At 47.3% G+C, this 4,746-nt stretch overlaps 2 non-coding genes across 2 annotated transcripts; both read left to right on the top strand.

Moving 5' to 3' along the window:
* The first annotated feature begins 680 nt into the window (after positions 1–680).
* On the top strand, positions 681–754 carry trnai-aau (transfer RNA isoleucine (anticodon AAU)). Its single transcript has one exon. It is a non-coding gene; the product is annotated as a tRNA-Ile (tRNA).
* A 756-nt stretch (positions 755–1,510) lies between these two features.
* On the top strand, positions 1,511–1,583 carry trnak-cuu (transfer RNA lysine (anticodon CUU)). The gene has a single exon. It is a non-coding gene; the product is annotated as a tRNA-Lys (tRNA).
* Positions 1,584–4,746: the final 3,163 nt, after the last annotated feature.

Consider the following 4,746-nt stretch of genomic DNA (forward strand, 5'->3'; position numbering starts at 1 on the left):
GTTCTTTTTCGCAAACATGTCACTGAACAAAACTTCACAAGTCACTCAGGAAAAATAATTCAGTTCAAAATCATTAGCTTCCGAAGGACCTGCGAGGACAGACTGACCAAACCTGCGTTCAGTCGTGAAGCTTGTGAGTGTGTTGTCATCTGAAGGGACAGAGACAGGCCTGCGACACAGAGCGAAGGCAGGAACTCAGAAATGTGGCCATAAATGGGCAGACAGTCAGTCAGTCGGGGAGCGAGGCCTGCAGCCAGCAAACAAAAAGCCTGGCCTGAGAATAAGGCAGAGACCCAATCAGACGGATAAACAGACAGACAGATAGACAGACAGACATCTGACTCAACGTCAAAACGCAGCGTGATCGAATCACGTTGCGGTGATATCATTTTCACAGGAGCTCAGGGTCCTGCCCACAGGTTTTATAGCGCGGCAGTGTTTTATGGATGGGCTGTTCATTGTTAGTAAAATAATATTGATCGGAATTTAATTTGTTGCATTAAAGTGCTCTTTGTTTGTTAATTTTGATCGACATCCTCGACAATGTATACAGAAACAAGTAACAATGTTTAAGGGATGTGGTTTATTCAACATTCGTTCAAAAACCCTGTCAGCCGGTTTAAAAATAAACACAAACTACCCAACACGTGGGTAAGCCCATAAAGCTAAGACATATACATGGCCGGTTAGTTCAGTTGGCTCGAGCATGGTGCTAATAACGCCAAGGTCGCGGGTTCGATCCCCGTACGGGCCATGAGATTTTGGTAACTTTTAAAAGTTTGGCAGACTTTTGAAACAAGCGAATCCGCACAAAATGTCATGAGGTTAATTTTTTGGAGTGACATCCATTAATATGTTTTCTGATCTATCTTTTTGAGGTCCAAAGTGGACGGCCTCAAACTTGCTTACGTTGAAATCCATTGGCCGCAGTTTTGCCCATTCACTTAATCTCGTAATATCTCTCTGTAATCTCATTCTTCCATCTGCACTGCTTATAATTCTGTCTATCTTTGTGTCATCTCTCTCTATGTTGGCGGAATCCATAATGAGGGGTTTTAATCTTGAAATTGGAGACAGACCAATCAGGCAAGAAATCAGGAATTACTTTCGCAAACAAAATACGGCCGAAAGCTGGAACTCTCTCGGCCAAAATGATGTGGATTGTGGCTCAATTCAAATTTTCAAGACTGATATTGATAGATCATTTCTCGGTTTGGGTTCCAAGGGATATGTGTCCAAGGCGGGGAAGGAGAGTTGAGTTGCAGATCACGTCATGATCGAATTGAATGGCACAGCAGGAAGAGGGGCTGAATGGCCCTCTCCTGTTCCGATGTTCCTTTTCTGCTCAGCGTGGTGCTGAATGACGTGCAAAAGACATCAGACTGACTCCAGAATGAAAATCAGGTGCACAGAAGGAGAAACCCTGAGATTGCAGAAAGAACTGAACCCCTGCAGCAAAGCCAACAGCTGTCTCTCTACAATAATAGAATGGGAAGAATTTTAGCAACCAGCCCGGCTAGCTCAGTCGGTAGAGCATGAGACTCTTAATCTCAGGGTCGTGGGTTCGAGCCCCACGTTGGGCGATTTGTGTTCTATTTTTCACAATGGGTAATAAAATTTTCAAATTGCAACCTCTTTTCTCGAGTTCATGAAATCCAGTTAAAAACAGACACAACACTGAGCTGCGTGAAATGAAACCTTGAGCGTTGCCAAATATCCAGTCCCTCCCGATTCTACCTTCTCATTCCCTCCAGATGGGACACGGCAGATTATCGGTTCAATCGGCTTCATTTATTGCTGTTATCAAAAATGTTGAATGTTCGAAATTGTAATATTTAGAAGATGACATCTCTGGATCCATTCGCCTCTCTGATACATCCTGAGCCCCCCTTACCCTCTTTGATTCTCGCTGAGCTCCTTAACTTCTCTGATACACTCTGTCTCTGACCTCAGAGAGTCCATGATCATCTTTGAACCTTGTCAGCGTTCTTTCCCTTCTCTCATACCCACTGAGTGCCCCTTACACAGATCTGCCCTGAGCCCCCTTACACTCTCTCAGACTCGGCAGTCCTTCCCCTCTCTCAGTTCTTAATTTACTCTCCGATGCCCTCTGACAGTCACTTCCCTTCTCTGAGCCCCCTGACACTTTCTGATGACATCTGACTATCCCTTCCCCGCTCTGAGATCCCCTTGCACTCTCTGATACCCTCTGACAGTCTCTTCCCCTCTCTGAGATCCCCTTGCCCCGATGGATCGCCACTAAGAAGCTATTAGGCTCCCTGATACATTCTCAGAAACCATTACCCTCCCTGATATCCAAGTGCGATGTAATTTTACAGGTGGATCGACCGGTCTGTGTTAAGGATGAGATCCAGAATTTGTTCGGTCGCTGCTACTTCGCACTCTCGGAATCTGAGAGCTCTATCGGCGATCGGTACCGATCTGCTACTATAAACTGGGTGTGGGTGTATGAGCGCGCTGTTGCTTTATAAACCGAATGAGTTTATATATGAGAGCGATGTTTATATGTGAACTGTGGGTGTAAAATATGAGTGCGATGTTTATATATGAACTGTGGGTGAGTATATATGAATGCGATGTTTATATGTGAACTGTGAGTGAGTATAAATGAGCCACAGCAATGTGGTTGATTCTTAATTGCCCTCTGAAAAGGCCCAGCAAGCCACTCAGTTGTAAAATCTCGCTAATAAAAGTCATAATAAGAATAAAACCGGACGGACCACCCGGCATCGGACCACTAGGCACCGGATACGACAAAGGCAAACCAAGCCCAGTCGACCCTGCAAAGTCCTCCTCACTAACATCTGGGGACTTGTGCCAAAATTGGGAGAGCTATCCCACAGACTAGTCAAGCAACAGCCTGACATAGCCATACTTACAGAATCATACCTTTCAGCCAACGTCCAAGATTCTTCCATCACCATCCCTGTGCATGTCCTGTCCCACCGGCAGGACAGACCGACCAGAGGTGGCGTTGCAGTGATATACAGTCAGGAGGGAGTGGCCCTGGGAGTCCTCAACATTGACTCTGGACCCCATGAAATCTCATGGCATCAGGTCAAACAAGTGCAAGAAAAGCTCCTGCAGATTACCACCAACCGCCCTCCCTCAGCTGATGTATCAATCCTCCTCCATGTTGAACACCACTTGGGGGAAGCACTGAGGGTAGCAAGGGCACAGGATGTACTCTAGATGGAGGACTTCAATGTCCATCACCAAGAGTGGCTCGGTAGTATCACTGCTGACTGAGCTGGCCGAGGCCCGAAGGACATAGCTGCCAGACTGGAACTGCGGCAGATGGTGAGAGAACCAACACGAGGGAAAAAAGTTACTTGACCTCGTCGTCACCAATCTACCTGTCGCAAATGCATCTGTCCATGACAGTATTGGTAGGAGTGACCACCGCACCGTCCTCGTGGAGACGAAGTCCCGTCTTCGCAATGAAGATACCATCCAACGTGTTGTGTGGCACTATCAGCGTGCTAAATGGGATAGATTCAGAACAGGTGTAGCAGCTCAAAACTGGGCATCCATGAGGTGTTGTGGGCGATCAACAGCAGCAGAATCGTATTCGAGCATAATCTGTAATATCTTGGCCCGGCATATTCCTCACTCTACCATTAATAAACAAGCCAGGGGATCAACCCTGGTTCAATGTGGAGTGCATAAGAGCATGCCAGGAACAGCACCAGGCGTACCTAAAAATTAGGTTCCAACCTAGTGAAGCTACAATTCAGGACTACATGCATGCTAAACAGCGGAAGCAACATGCCTTAGACAGATCTAAGCGAATCCACAACCAACGGATCACATTAAAGCTCTGCAGTCCTGCCACATCCAGTCGTGAATGGTGGTGGACAATTAAACAACTAACGGGAGTCATAGAGTCATAGAGTTATACAGCACGGATAGAGGCCATTCGGCCCATCGTGTCCGCGCCGGCCATCAGCCCTGTCGGGAGGAGGAGGCTGTGTAAACATCCCCATCCTCAATGATGGCAGAATCCAGCACGTAAGTGCAAAAGACAAGGCTGAAGCATTTGCAACCATCTTCAGGAAGAAGTGCCGAGTGGATGATCCATCTCAGCCTCCTCCCGATATCTCCACCATCACAGAAGCCAGTCTTCAGCCAATTCGAATCACTCCACGTGATATCAAGAAACGGCTGAGTGCACTGGATGCAGCAAAGGCTATGGGCCCCGACAACATCCCGGCTGTTGTGTTGAAGACTTGTGCTCCAGAACGAGCTGCGCCTCTCGCCATACTGTTCCAGTACAGCTACAACACTGGCATCTACCCGACAACGAGGAAAATTGCCCAGGTATGCGCTGTCCACAAAAAGCAGGACAAATCCAATCCGGCCAATTACCGCCCCATCAGTCTACTATCAATCATCAGCAAAGTGATGGAAGGTGTCGTCGACAGTGCTATCAAGCGGCACTTACTCACCAATAACCTGCTCACCGATGCTCTGTTTGGGGTCCGCCAGCACCACTCGGCTGCAGACCTCATTACAGCCTTGGTCCAAACATGGACAAAAGAGCTGAATTCCAGAGGTGAGGTGAGAGTGACTGCCCTTCATTTCAAGGCAGCATTTGACCGAGTGTGGCACAAGGAGCTCCAGTAAAATTGAAGTCAATGGGAATCAGGTGGAAAAATCTCCAGTGGCTGGTGTCATACTTCGCAAAAAGGAAGATGGTAGTGGTTGTTGGAGGCTAAACATCTC

The sequence above is a fragment of the Heptranchias perlo genome, chromosome 20 (genome assembly GCF_035084215.1).
Source record: "Heptranchias perlo isolate sHepPer1 chromosome 20, sHepPer1.hap1, whole genome shotgun sequence".
NCBI classification, from domain to species: Eukaryota; Metazoa; Chordata; class Chondrichthyes; order Hexanchiformes; family Hexanchidae; genus Heptranchias; species Heptranchias perlo.